Source organism: Kogia breviceps, chromosome 6 (assembly GCF_026419965.1).
Source record: "Kogia breviceps isolate mKogBre1 chromosome 6, mKogBre1 haplotype 1, whole genome shotgun sequence".
In the NCBI taxonomy this organism is placed as follows: Eukaryota; Metazoa; Chordata; class Mammalia; order Artiodactyla; family Physeteridae; genus Kogia; species Kogia breviceps.
Genome location: NC_081315.1, coordinates 45,147,297 through 45,162,418, shown reverse-complemented (window position 1 = coordinate 45,162,418; position 15,122 = coordinate 45,147,297). Strand labels below are relative to the sequence as shown.

Below are 15,122 nucleotides of genomic sequence, written 5' to 3'. Positions count from 1 at the left end.
AAAAAGGGTTGAAAATAATTGGGGCTAAAATTGTGGATCAGCTGAAGGGAAAGAAGAGTTTTCATTAGAAGCTACAGACCTGGGTTTCCCTGGTGGCACAGTGGTTTAGGATCCACCTGCCAACGCTGGGGACATGGGTTCAAGCCCTGGTCCGGGAAGATCCCACATGCGGCGGAGCAACTAAGCCCGTGCGCCACAACTACTGAGCCTGTGCTCCAGAGCCCGTGAGCCACAACTGCTGAAGCCCGCGTGCCTAGAGCCCGTGCTCCGCAACAAAGAGAAGCCACTGCAATGAGAAGCTTGTGCACCACAACGAAGAGTAGCCCCCACTCGCCACAATTAGAGAAAGCCCGCGCAGCAACAAAGACCCAGTGCAACCAAAAATAAATAAATAAACGAATTTATTTTAAAAAGAGAGAGAGAGAGAAAACCCCAGGAAAGGTGGGGAGAGAAGGAGGGAAGGGAGTGTAGATCATCCTTGAAAAAAATGTCTGAAGGTCTTCATTTCTGCTTTTGGCAAAAATATGCTGTAGTCTGATTTTGTTAACTAATTCAGTGCAATTCTGCTCTATGCATTTCAGCAAAACCCTGACTCCTCTGTGGACTTCTCTGAGGTCTCTGTAATGAGGCCCTGGCAGTGCAGTGGGCAGTGATTTGAGGTCTCCTGTAAAATGTCTTGTGATGTGGCGCATTGCATAAACAGTGGGGTGTAACCTTGTGTCTGGTTTTCACTTCTCTGGAGAGTCAGCTCCTGGATTCGTCTTTCCAGTAGTTCTGAGGAGCCTGCAAGAGGGCCTGCTGTCCTGGGTTGATCTCCCAAAGCTCACACCCCTGACTTTGTTCTCTGACTCAGAAGGGAATGAACTCTGCATTCGTCATGGTGCTGCCAGTGGATGCCCCATCTGTCCCAGGGCCAGATCTCAGGCTGAGGATGATTCAGGGTGGTATCAGGGTTCAAAGGAAAGGCTTTGGAGACCTGGTTCAAACCTAGGGTGAACAAGCTTCCTGGGTTTCCCAGAACTGTCCTGGTTTCAGCACTGAAAGTCCCATGTCCCAGAAAACCCCCTAGTCCTGTGCAGACTGGGATGGTTGGTCACCCTATCCTAGTTCTCTCACTTCATAGCCAGTAATTGAAACTCTTTGAACCTTAGTTTCCCCATAGGTGAAATGAGGATAATGATAACAATATGTGGTATTAGAGGACTAGGGTCGATAGCCATCCATAGATTGTTCAGGAAGAAAAGAGGATTGGGTGACAAAAATTATGTCTTTCTGCCTCTGTTCCAAGAAGGAGTAGATGTCTCCTCTCCCCAAGTGTTTTTACTTTTCCCAGTGTAGGTGTGAGGACAGCACTTGAAGATTCTGGAACCATCTTCAGAAAGCCTTGCAGGCCCTGGCTGATGCAGAAGCGTGGATTAAGGGCTCTCCCAGCCCTATGATTATCTGATTAAGTGATGGCAGAAGCAGATGGCTGCTTGCAGAAGTCACTTTTAGAGCTACCACTTGGGAGTCACAAATAAGGGATTATGAAGCCTTTTCTTTTCAGTCTCTTTGCTGCCCCTTGATTATCGTCTGCAAAGATGCTGAACTAATAGCCATGTTCTTTTGTTCTTTTTTTTTTTTTTTTTTTTTTCTGAATGACTATCTCCCAGTAAGTACTGTTTCAGGGCTGAAAAAGGAAAAGAAGTCAATGTTTTCAAAGGACACCCTTGCAAGGCATTTGCAGCACAAGGGTGGATTTCACAAGCATCTTAATCCCTGGCAGTGATGGCTGAGGGCTGTCTTGGAGACCAGAAGCATGGGAGCAAGAACTCAGATAACAAAAGAGAGGCGGAGGGGATTATTATTCAAATGCCCAGATAAAAGAAGGCCTTAATCAAAGACACCATAGAAAACAAGCCACAGGCTGATAGGGAGTATTTGGAACATGAAGGTGTCAAAGGGATCCAGGCCTTTTCTGAAAGGAAGGAAAAGACTGGGGGAAATGGTCCTTCATTAATTGAGCAGAGCTCTGTCAGTGCTAACAGGAGGGATCTCTTATTAGGAAGGTGCCAAGGGCAGGGGACTATTCAAAGTGCAAACATCTTCACCACCCCAGGCCTCTCACCCCCATTGCAAATGAAGTAAGAATCATTAGAATTAGTGCCAGGTTCTGACTGAAAATAGAAGTCTTCAAACGTTGGAAAATTCAACATGCAAGACTCTGGCAGTGATAACAAACTAGTTTGTGTCCAAGGCAACGGATGGCACAATTTTGCGTAATTAGGACACCTCTGGGAATAGAGAGGAAAAAGGGCTCTCCAATCAGGAATTTACTGATTTACATAAACATTTAGTGTGACCGGTGGTTTCAAAGCCTACAGTACCTCCTTCACATTTACGTTCTAAAGTAACGAAGGGGTTTCGGGGGCACACAAAATGGCCCACCAGATTCTGGGGAAATCTGCAAAGTAGATATTTCTAGGTTACTAGATCATCTTTTCTCCTGTGCTTCCCACCCTTTTCTAAAGAAAATTAAATTCTGGAACAGTTCGTTTAAAAGGCAAGAAATTTGATTATCAGAGTAGCACATTAAGGCATGCCCATTAACGGCATAATAAATCACCCTAAAGCTCAGCGACTTAAATCAACCACAATTATTTTATTACCTTCCCCAGTTTCTGTGGTCAGGAATTCAGGGAGGGCTTGGTGGGGAGATTCTGGTCTGGGATCCCTCATGTGGCTGCAATCAGATAGCGGCTAGAGCTGGAACAGCAGAGGGGCTAGAGAAGCTGCAGTCTTGCTGGGTATCTCTCTCTTTCTTCATACGGTCTCAGGGCCTCTCTATGTGCTCTCTTCAAAAGAACTGGTTTGTTTGTGCTTCCTGCTCACAACATGGCAGGCTCAGGGCAGTTAGAACTGCTCCAGTGCCAGTATTTCTGCTTCCAAGACAGCAGCCACATCAAATTTCATGACATGGCCTCAGAAGTCACGCAGCATCTCTTCTGCCACATTCCGTGGCTTACAAGTGAGTCACAAACCCACCTAGATTCAAGGAGGAATTAAATTTACTCCTCAGTGGAGAAATGGCAAAGTTCTCAAAGAGCAATGTGGGCTGGGAGATATTGTGACCATCTTTGCAAAATATAATATGCCATAGGTATAAATAACTGATGATCATAGCCTTTAAAAGAAGTTTTTGTATTTTAAGAAAATAATGTTAGTCCAAATAAATCTCTATATTAGTGGAATAAGTATTGAAGAACCTTACATTAACTCCCTTTAATCTCTTCTTCTCCACATTACTTATGACTATTTAGAGTAGAACAATTGGGTGTAATGTTCTATGTTTGCTAGGGCTGCCATAACAAAGTACCACAAACTGAGTGGCTTTAACAACAGAAATGTATTGTCTCGAAGTGCTGGAGGCTAAAAATCTGAGATTAAGGTCTTGGCAAAATTGATTTTCCCTGAGGACTATAACCGAAAAACCATTCCATGCCTCTCCCCTAGCTTCTGATGGTTTGCTGGTAATCTTTGCTATTCCTTGTTTTGTAGAAGCATTGCTCCAACCTCTGCCTTCATCTTCACATGGTATTCTCCCTGAGTGCATGTATCTTGTCCAAATTTCCCCTTTGTATAAGGACACTGGTCATGTTGGATTAGGGACTCACCCTACTACAGTAAGACTTCATCTTAACTAATTTCATCTGCAATGACCCTGTTTACATATAAGGTCACATTCTGAGGTACTGGGGGATAGGACTTCAACATATGAATTTGGGGGCGGGGACACAATTCAACCCATAACGTGTCTCTCATTGTTTGAAAGAAGGAGCTTCTTTTGATGTGGTTTCTGAAAGTATGAATGGAAGAGCAGGGCCTAATCCCAGTTAAAATTTTCAAATATTATATCTATCTTCTCCTTTCCATGGCCCTAGACATTCTCTTGTATCTCCTAAACACCTTTAAATTTTAAGTAAAGGTTTTCATTAAGGCTTTTAATGCCATTAGAGTATTTTAGGATTAAATGTCCTTTTTGTTAAAATGTAATGATCAAATATTGCTTATGGGGTCTCTTTCCCTCCCAAATTTTCCATCGTCTTAATGCCCCTAGTTATGTAACTTCATATTGCATAGAATTTTTCAAGACTTTATCCTCCTTGTAACCTGGGTCTCACCTATGCAACAATCTAGTTTATTTAAGGAGGCTTAAAGAGCAATTTATTGATTTGGGGGACTTGAGATTTTTTTCTCTCTCAATATTAGGCAGACATTTTAAATTTTATTTCCTTTGGATGTCTAAAGCGAAAAGAAAATAAAACAGGCACGTCTCGCTGCATCATTAGGGAAGCCACAAGTCTTTGGCTTTTCTAACCTAGCACTTACCTGGCACTTGATGTTTTTAAAATACCATCCAATCATTAAAAAGCCAGTTCCTACTACATCTTTGTAAGATGTGAGAATTCTTGCCATTTTTAGTAGAGGAAATTGAAGCAAAAAGAACCAAGGTGACCTTTGCAAGGTGAAATAACAAATGAGGAGTAGACCCAGCTATCCACCATTTTATGAACTAAAACTTTGTCCTGCGCAAGCCCAGGGGTAGATTTTCATGACCAAATCCTTTTATTCTCTTCCCAGAAGCCAAATGCCCACTTTCCCCTTTGCTCTGCAGTCATTAGAGGGGTAGCAGGAGCTAGCAGATGCCCAGCAAACAAGGAGGATGCCTAGCAGATACCTACTGAGAGCAGGCTTGTTATTAGTGTTTGTACAACACCCCCTAGAGAGTTCCAGAAATCTTAAGGGGAAACTTTGGAATATGAAGCCCTGAGTCAGCAGGTGGGCAACCCAGTGCAACCTCTTTTGCATTTGCTGGGTGGTGAGATCTGAGAAATTCAGGTCATATGATAATAATGAAAAAGGTATGGAAGGTGTTCCTTCGAATCCTAGAAAACTGTAATCTTCTTAATCACAGACTCTATTAGAAACAGGCCCCCCCCCCCATAATACTTTGGTCTGGTCTTATGCCAATAAACGGCAATAGCAACTTTTACCCTTAATTCAAAGAAGGTCTGCAGGAAAGAATCCCAGGCATCTTGTGTGGTTGCCTCCCCAGGAAGGTCGGTAGGCAACATGATGCCCTCTAGTATTTGCGCAAAGTTCTCAGTTATTTCTCTGGTGAGGAAAGATTGCATATAATTGGCTGGTCCTATCCTTGAGTGGAGGGAAATCAATGGCATGCACATTATCTTGCTTAAGGTAATTCAAGATGCCATCCAGATGAGCATGTTCCTCTCAGGCAGGCCAACAAGAAGCAAGAGGCCAACTCATATCACATTCTCCTCTCCTGAGCTACCACACACACCTTTTCCTTGCTTTTCTCTTTAGTCATTTACTGTAAAATGGTGACTGGCTTTTTACTGGGCAGAAGTATATCTAGTAAGGTATGCTTCGCTTTGATTATATGACACTTACATGGCATAGTACGTGATATGGACTTCTTTATGAACAAGGATATAAATTGAGGCTTCTTGTTTTCATATCAAAGTGCCACCTTTGTGTCCTGCACACCTAAATTCTAAGCATATGGATAGAAGCATTTAGGCCTGTTTTCATAATCAATACTAGGAAATTCATCCTATTTCTCATTTCACATTGGCTGCTGAGAGTCTCAGAGCCAAATTTAGTGCTCAGTTTCATTGTATATTCTTAGTTTAGGTTTTCAGGTATAAAATATTTACAATGTTTATTATTTATCCAGTCTTAATGATTTTATTTTCAACGAGTTTTTTACTACAAGGTATGTCAAATCTTTTTTTCTTAATAATTTAAGCATGGTATTAATAATAAATAAAATACATTTTAAAAAACAGTATACTATTCAACACTGAGAAAGTCCTTAGAAAGTCATTATTTGTTTTGTGCACAGGTTGATCAGAGAACACTGGTAAGAGATAACCAGTTCTGATATTTTGCTGGCAAACACCTATCCTGCCATACTGGAAAGTTAAGATGTTGACATCTCTCTATGAATTGTTTAAAGCCACTGCCCCGGGGGCTTCCCTGGTGGCGCAGTGGTTGGGAGTCCGCCTGCCGATGCGGGGGACGCGGGTTTGTGCCCCGGTGCGGGAGGATCCCACGTGCCGCGGAGCGGCTGGGCCCGTGAGCCATGGCTGCTGGGCCTGCGCGTCCGGAGCCTGTGCTCCACGGCGGGAGAGGCCACAGCAGTGAGAGGCCCGCGTATCACAAAAAATAAAATAAAATAAAATAAAGCCACTGCCCCGAGCCTCCTTAGGACATGCCACAGCAATTTACTTCTGCCCCTTGCCTGGGACCACTCCCTCCTGCACCTTCCCCAGGATCCAGCTCTGACCTGTAGCCATTCTCTCAAGTTGGTTGTCTAGCCATTCTGGTGATGTATTTTAGTAACCCCCTTGCCTCCTTTTACTGCAAACAATAGCTCTGCTTATTAATGTAAAGACAGGCTAGTGATGGAGAATACCGACTCTCAAGCTGGACCGCTTGGGTTCAAGCCCTGGTAAAGCCTCATGTTGTCCTTGTGACCTTAGTGAGTCCTGTATCTTCTCTGTGCCTCATTTCTTCCTCTCTGAGTTGGAGGTACTAGTGTTATCACCGTCACAGGACTGTTGTGAGGAGTGAATGAGTGAATGAGTGAATGTATGTAAAGCAGTTAGAGCAGTGCTTGTATAAGCTCCATGCATTAGCCATTATTATTGAGCATCTACTCTGTGCCAGGCACAGGATTAAATGCTTTATGTTATCAAATCCCCCAAATCCCCCATCAAGTAGGTATTATCATCCCTAATTTAAAGAGAACTGGGGCTTCCCTGGTGGCGCAGTGGTTGAGAATCCGCCTGCCGATGCAGGGGACGCGGGTTCCTGCCCCGGTCCGGGAAGATCCCACATGCCGCGGAGTGGCTGGGCCCGTGAGCCATGGCCGCTGAGCCTGCGCGTCCGGAGCCTGTGCTCCGCAACGGGAGAAGCCACGACAGTGAGAGGCCCACGTACCACAAAAAAATAATAATAATAAAAATAATAATAATAAAGAGAACTGAATCTCAGAGAAATTAAGAAATGTGCCTGACGTTACCATGCTGGTGACAGAGAAGGAAGATTTAAATTCCTATCTTTGACCCTAACTCCATGCTTTCCCTTGTGCCCTAGATTCTTCTCTGGAGGAAGTGGTACTTTGCAGCAAAGAAGAAAGAGAAGACAACTGGCTGGTCCAGGTACTTTTGGGAAATGCTGAGTATATGAAGATGGTCAGTGGATACAGAGACCTCACAGAGGATGGGTGGAAAACAGTGTTCCCCTCTGACTAGGAGAGTCAGAGCTTCTGTTTATAACAGTACTCTCCCATCACCCAGGCTTAAAACCTGGCAGTCATCCCCGACCCCTCCCTTTTCCTCCTTCCAGCCACCTCTGTTCTGCTCTAAAGTGATGCCTCTCACATCCCTTTCATTCCGTTCATACCTCATGCTAACACTCCATTTCAAGTTCTCATTACCTCATGTCTAGATCATTTCAAGAGCCTCTTAGCTCCTCTGCCAGCCTCCATGTCTCTAAGGCACCCTTCCCACAACCTCCGTGTTATCCCTAAAGAAACTGCTTCCATTATGTGATTTCACTGGTCAAACTCTGCCCCCTCATGACTACCCAGTGTCTCTGGAATACAGTTCAGCTTTCTGGAACAACATTCAAGTTTCTTCTTAATCGAATTCCAATCTTCATTTTCAAATTGCTCCCTCAGGACTCCTCTGCAAGAATCCTGTGATTGAGCCAGGGATGTTTCCTTGTTATTCCTTAACCACACTATTTCCTTCCCCACCTCCAAGACGCTACCCATTCCATTCCCCACACCTGGCACACCTTCCTCCATCCCGTCCTGTCGTCACAAGCCAATTCAGCCCCTCCCCACTGTGACCCCTTCCCTGCTCACTCCAGCGGAAGGAGCCTCGCCCTTATCTGAATCATACCGCCCATTAGGCACTCAGCCCCTTCTGCCTTATAGCACTAGGAATCAGCTTTTCATCAGCACGTGCTCTGCTTTTCCGGTTACACTGTGACTCACTTCCAGCCAGAGGAGTGAAGGAGAGGGGTGGTGGGAGGGCTGTGACGTGGGGAGGTAAGTGGTGGGGCTGGTGGCTAGGCTCCTGGGTGCAGAAATCAGGCAAGCTGGGTCTGGACCACAGCTCTGTACCAACTAACTAAGGAGACAGCCTTATTAGGACACCTAATCTCTCAGTGTCCCCATCTGTAAAAAGAGGAGAATGACCATCCCTTCCTCATAGGGCTGTTGTGAGGATTAAATGAGTTAATATGCAGAGAGCCCTTACCCAGGGCCTGACACACAGATAAAGCTCAATTAACATCAGTTATTATTACTTTCATTATCAAACAAGAGATGGTTTCTGATCTACTAGACACTGTATAAATGACCTTATTTAATTTGTATGACAACCCTATGAGACAAGAAGTTCATGCCTTAGCTATGCCCAGCTGTGGAGCCCTCGGATCAGCCCTGAATGGCTACATTGGGACTTTTACAATGAGAGGGAAATACACGTCAGTCATATTTAGGCCGTGTTTAATGTCCCTGTTGCAGCTGAACTTAATTCTAACAGGCATGATTCCTGTCTCTCTGGTGCTGGGTGTAGCTGAACTTCTCTCTGGTGGCCGTTAGGAACTTCATTTCTCATATTAAAAATTCTAGTAAAGGGGGTTCCCTGGTGGCGCAGAGGTTAGGAATCTGCCTGCCAATGCAGGGGACACGGGTTCAAGCCCTGGTCCGGGAAGGTACCACATGCCGCGGATCAACTAAGCCCCTGTGCCACAACTACTGAGCCCGCATGCCATAGCTACTGAGCCTGTGTGCCACAACTACTGGAGCCTAGGAGCCACAGCTACTGAAGCCCACACACCTAGAGCCCGTGCTCTGCAACAAGAGAAGCCACCGCAATGAGAAGCCCGCGCACTGCAACAAAGAGTAGCCCCCGCTCACTGCAACTAAAGAAAGCCCACAAGCAGCAACGAAGACCCAATGCAGCCAAAAATAAAAAATAAATAAATTTTAAAAAGAATTGTAGGGCTTCCCTGGTGGTGCAGTGGTTGAGAGTCTGCCTGCCGATGCAGGGGACACGGGTTCGTGCCCCGGCCTGGGAAGATCCCACATGCCGCGGAGCGGCCGGGCCCGTGAGCCATGGCAGCTGGGCTTGCGCGTCCGGAGTCTGTGCTCCGCAACGGGAAAGGCCACAACAGTGAGAGGCCCGCGTACCGCAAAAAAAAAAAAGAATTCTAGTAAGAGGAAATGACTCATTTTCAGTCTTTCCCACACTGTCCAGCTCTCTCTTTCAAGTGAGCTGAAAAATATGAGATTGAGGAATAAAAGAGAGAGAGAAACAGATATAGTCTTTCTAAATAGATGGGAGGAGGCAGGACAGCATTAAAATTGGGGACTCTAGGCTGCCACTGCCCATGACACCCTGGGGACACTGGGGCAGGTAGTTTCACTGTTGGCACAGTCTCTTCAGAGACTCATATAACAACATCAGAAGTGGATGTTTCAGGCTGTGTAGATCTTAAGCCCAGCCTCAGATCAAAACGTGCCTGGAGCTGGCTATGGGTCATGGTTTAGCAATTTGCATTGTCATGACCTTGATTTGTCCTTTGTGTATCTACATCTTAGAGATAAAGAAAAGTAAAACAGGGGCTTCCCTGGTGGCACAGTGGTTAAGAATCCACCTGCCGATTCAGGGGACACGGGTTCGAGCCCTGGTCCAGGAAGATCCCACATGCTGCGGAGCAACTAAGCCCTTGAGCCATAACTACTGAGCCTGCACTCTAGAGCCTGTGAGCCACAACTAGAGAAAGCCCACGCGCAGCAACGAAGACCCAACGCAGCCAAAAATAAATAAATTAAATAAATAAATTTTTAAAAGAAATGTAAAACATAAAAACAATAAGTAGGTGGTCAAATCAGTGACACAACACCCCTCACCCCACCTCATTCTGACTTGCTAGAGGAGCTTGTCCTTCAGTAGAGCTGCGAATTGTAGCTGGGCACAGACATGAGACCCAGTTTAGTCCAACTGACTGGTGACGTCCTCTGAGGGTCTTATGGGAAACTCCTTCTTCACTGGATATAATCTTGTTGACATGTGGTGCCCGGAACTGCCGTAGCCAACTTGTTAGTAGGAGGGAGACATGGTTGAGATACCCAGGAAGGCAGAGCCAAGAGATGAAACATATCTGGATCTTGAAGACATCATTGATCCAATCTTTTAAAGTTGGACTGAATCCAGACTTATTGTGAAAAAATAAATGTCCTTATTGTTTAATTAATTTTGGTTAGATATTGTTATTTGTAGAGTAACTTACTGATGCAGTGGCCAAAAACATTTTAACATTCTAAGCTGTGATGCTACATGTTTATAGTCCACCCTAGGTCTTGCCTTTGCTGGCATGTTATTTCCCCATTTTCTGATGGGAGACAGGCTAGGGAAACACGCTATATCCACTTAATGGAAGATTATGCAGCTAGGTGATCTGTGTTGAAAATCTGGCTTTACCTGTGGGACCTTCAGCAAATTAACTTTTCTGTGCCTCAGCTTCCTCATCCATCAAATGGAGACAAGAATTGTCCTGCCTCATAGGATTGTACTAGGGATCAAATGAGCTAATACAAACACAATACTTGGAAAATTGCCTGGTCCATAGCAAGTCATCAATCCATTTACATTAGCTTTGTTTTCATCCTCCGCAGCAGCACACCCTTCTGCATGTTTCCAAGGCATTTTGCTGTCACACTTTCCACCCATATTTTCCTTTGCCAGGCGCTTCTGGGAAGAGCTAAGATGTGGGACAGACATGGCCAGCTCAGTCCTCATCCTAGCATGCATACCACAAGATCATCAGAAAAGCTTCATGAACAGAAAGTAACAAATATTTTGTCTGGAAACACCATATAGGAGCCAAAATTCCGTGCGCTCCCCAGATCCCACGCTCTGGATGTCCTTCACCCTGCGTGCTGAGACAGAGATGGCAGGGACTCCCAGGGCTGGTTTTCCCACAGACCCCTGGGCTGTGCCCTTGACAGTGACTGTGTCCCTCAAACGACTAAAGTCCTAGAAACTAGAAATGGGAAATCACTAGCATTTTTTACTTTGCTACCTACCATTTCTCCCCTTCTTCATCTTTTTCGCTGGGGCAAGAATTCTTCTAGTCTTCTCTTGGGAGACTCCTTTTCCCATCCTTGTCCCCCTCAGGGACTGCAGAGGCCATTTCAGCTTCTTACGTCTGCATTATGCTTGCCAATCTAAGTCGGCTTTCAGCCAAGACTTCTGTATATCTCATCTGTAGAGCCTTTGGCAGCTTCCAAGATACTTTGGCCCAAGTTGTCTAATCCTCACAAAAATCTTGTATGGTGCATGTTTTTATTCCAAACCAGACTCCTCAGGGCTTTCCCCCCTTCCTGTGGAGATCAAGGGCAGGGGGAGGTAGGACAAAAATATTTCACTTTCTTTGCAATACAGACCTGAGGCGATTAGGACCTCGTCCAATTTTACCTCAGCAGTGAGCCTTTCAGGTGGAGAGAAAGCAAAGACCCTGCAGAAATCACTCAAAGTCCACCTGAAACTTGAGTACCTGGCTTTTAAAGGAAAAACAAACCCCTGATACTTCTGTGGGTCAAAGGATCTGGTTCTGACTTCTCACTGGAGATCCAATGCAGATAGAGGGAGAGGGAGGAAGAAGGCTCTGGAATCTAAGCTGGTTTAACGAAGGAAGTGCTTCCTGATGTGAAATCTTTGGCCATTTGTTTGAGACTGAAGAAGCACGGTATCCGGGCCCTTCAGATTAAATACGCTCTATTGCTTTGTTTGTTTGTTTGTTTTTGCGGTACGCGCGCCTCTCACTGCTCTGGCCTCTCCCGTTGCGGAGCAAAGGCTCCGGACGCGCAGGCTCAGCGGCCATGACTCACAGACCCAGCCGCTCCGCGGCACGTGGGATCTTCCCGGACCAGGGCACGAACCCGTGTTCCCTGCATCGTCAGATGGACTCTCAACCACTGCGCCACCAGGGAAGCCCCTATTGCTTTGTTTACCGGAGAGGCCCTCAAATGTTCATACCGGTAGCGACTGGGCTAGAAACTGAGGAGTCCACCCTGTGCTCACAGAACTGGAGGTTTCAATTCTCTGTGAAGAGCTGACGTGCAGGTGAGGTTTGCCCGAACAGGACTGCAGGTCTGTGGAGCTAGCTCCGCTTGCCACATTCTGGAAGGTGGAAGGAAACGGAGGCCTCTGCATGCGAACTGGTACCTCACAGCTCTGCCACCTCAGCCTCTGTCTGAGCTGCCAGACTCGTGGAAAAGCTCCTTTCATTTCTTCAGTTTCATTCAGTGCCAGGTTGGGAGGCCTGGAGAGGGATCAGGGGCCCAACCACTGTGTTAACCAGAGCAGTACAAGAGACAAACAAATACTGTGCTTTCTTTTTTTTTTTTTTTTTTTTCTTTTTCTTTTCTGCCTACCAGGAAAAATTTTTAAAACCACAGAAGCAAAAGCCCAGGTCACTTTCTGCTTTCAAGCACACCCTGTTCCTTCACAAGGAAAAAAGAAGCCCACAGAGCAACATTTACTCATAAAGTCTCTATTCAGCTCTCCTTGCTTGTTTCTGACACGGGGTTCAGCTAACTGGTTCCCACACAGTGCAGACCAGCGGGGGAAGTGGGGTTTGCAGCAGAGAACAGTAAAAAGATCTGCTCTTCCAGAATGCAGGGAAAAAAACACATTATTTCTGGATAAGTGGCAGGGAACACAGTGGGGACCCTCTTCCCTATTTTCCCCTTTGGATTGGAGACTGCCCACCTGCCCATTCCTGCCCGGGACACCCTTCCTCGCAAGGGGCTTCCTCGGGGGGGGAAATGGGGCATCTGCCTTCACATCATTTGAATGGGCTCTTTTTGGGTGGCTTTCCCGGTACAGCTATTCCTACCTTAGAAGGAGACAGGTGAGCCACTTTCTAGCTGCTCAGGGTGAAAATTTTGGAATCATCCTTAACCCTTTTCTTCCTCACGTCCCACTTCTAGTCCACCAGCATATCGTGTTGGCTCCGCATTCAAAAGTTAGTCCATATTTATAACGATCTAAATCACCAAATGTACTCAGTATCTGTATCTATATATGGTTCCACAAAAGACAGAACCAGTAGGAGATTTATTGCCAGGAACCGGCTTTGATAATTGCAGGGGCTGATTAGGTGAGTCTGAAATCTGTAGGGTGGGCCATCAGGAAGGGCAGGAGGGAACTCTCAGGCATGAGCCGAAACTGCTGTCCGCAGGTAAATCTTCTTCATCAAGGAACCCTTAGCTCTGCCCCCAAGGCTTTTCAGCTGATTGAATCAGGCCCACCCTGAATCTAGGATAAGTTCCCTGACTTTAAAGTCAACTAATTAGAGCTTCCCTGGTGGTGCAGTGGTTAAGAATCCGCCTGCCAATGCAGGGGACACGGATTCGAGCCCTGGTCTGGGAAGATCCCACATGCCGCAGAGCATCTAAGCCCGTGCACCACAACTACTGAGCCTGCGAGCCACAACTACTGATCCCACGAGCCACAACTGCTGAAGCCCGCGCACTGCAACGAAGAGAAGCCGCCGCTCACCACAATTAGAGAAAGCCCGTGCACAGCAATGAAGACCCAATGCAGCCAAAAAAAAAAGGCAACTAATTAGAGACTTTAACACATCTACAAAATATCTTCACAGCAACACCCAGATCAGTGTTTGATTGAATAACTGGGGACTGTAGCCTAGTCAAGGTGACACATAAAACCTACTGTCACTTATCCAACTTCAACTCTCCCTTCCACAGCCCCCTCCCTTGAACCAGGCCACCAGCATTTCTCCCCTGAATTACTGCTTTAACCTCTTTACCAGTTTCCCTGTTTCTTTTCTTGGCCTCTTTGCCCCTCCCCACAACTGTTTTCAACAAAGCAGCTAGAGTGATCATTACTCCTTGCTCAAAGCCCTCATGGTGGGCGGAATCATGGTCTCCCAAAGATGTCTGTGTCCTAATCCCTAGAACCTGTGACTATGTTACCTGACATGGCAAAAGGGACTTTTAAGGATGTGCTCAGGGTATGGACCTTGAGATAGGGAGATGATCCTGGATTACCAGGGGGGTGCAATCTAATCACATGTGTCCTTAAAAATGGAAGAGAGAGGCCTCAGAGTGGTCAGAGACATCTGCTGTGAGAAGGACTTGACCCTCCACCACTGGCTTTGAAAATGGAGGAAGGGGCCATGGCCAACAGCAAGGAAAGGGGGGCTTTGGTCCTACACCAGCATGGAACTGAATTCTGCCGACACACCGAACGAGCAAGAAAAAAGATTCTCCCCTAGAGCTTCTGGTAAAAAAGGCTGCCCTGCCAACCGCTTGATTTTAGCCTGGTGAGACCGTGTTGGACTTCTGATCAATAGAACTGCAAGGTACAAATGTCTGTTGTTTAAGCCACTCGATTTGAGGTAATTTGTCATGGCAGCAATAGAAAATGAATTCAGCCCTCTAGTGACTTCATGCTACTTGGGGTAAAAGCCGCGCTCCTCCAAATTCCCTGTGCCCTTTGCTGTGACATCATTTCCTCACACTCTCTTTCCCCCCCCCTCACCCCTCCAACAACTCCAGGGTCTGAACTAGAGTGAAGTTCACGAGGCACAGGCCTCGACATGCCAAAAAACTCAGTAATCAAGATAAAGATTTTAGTTTAATATCAAAATTAATGCAAAAAAATCCATGATGCACAAAATATTAAAAGTTAGAAGAAAGACAGGACCCGACCCTGCATTTGCACAATTTGTCTCCCCCTAACCCTAGCCCTGAACCTTATTGCTCTCAAACTTCTGGGCACACTCCATCAGCAGCACTTTTCCATTTGCTTTTGCCCCAGATATCTGCAAAGTGTCCTCCCTTACCTGCTTTGGTCTTTGCTCAAATATCACCCTCATAAGGAGCCTTCCCTGACCCTTTAAAATTGTAGTGTCCCTCAGCAACTCTCCCTGAGCCCTCCTTTGCTTCATACTTCCCCAAAGCACATTACACATCTAACATTCTATTTTATTTATTTTCTACCATA

General features: G+C 45.9%; 1 protein-coding gene across 4 annotated transcripts in view; it reads left to right on the top strand.

The window, feature by feature from the left end:
* LOC131758721 (RE1-silencing transcription factor-like) overlaps positions 1 to 15,122 on the top strand; it is a 236,927-nt gene that overhangs the window by 67,456 nt on the left and 154,349 nt on the right. For all 4 annotated transcript variants that reach the window (XM_067035763.1, XM_067035762.1, XM_067035761.1 and 1 more), the window contains exon 2: positions 7,165 to 7,229. The gene's annotated coding sequence lies outside the window, so the exon portion shown is untranslated. The remainder of the gene's footprint in view (positions 1 to 7,164; positions 7,230 to 15,122) is intronic.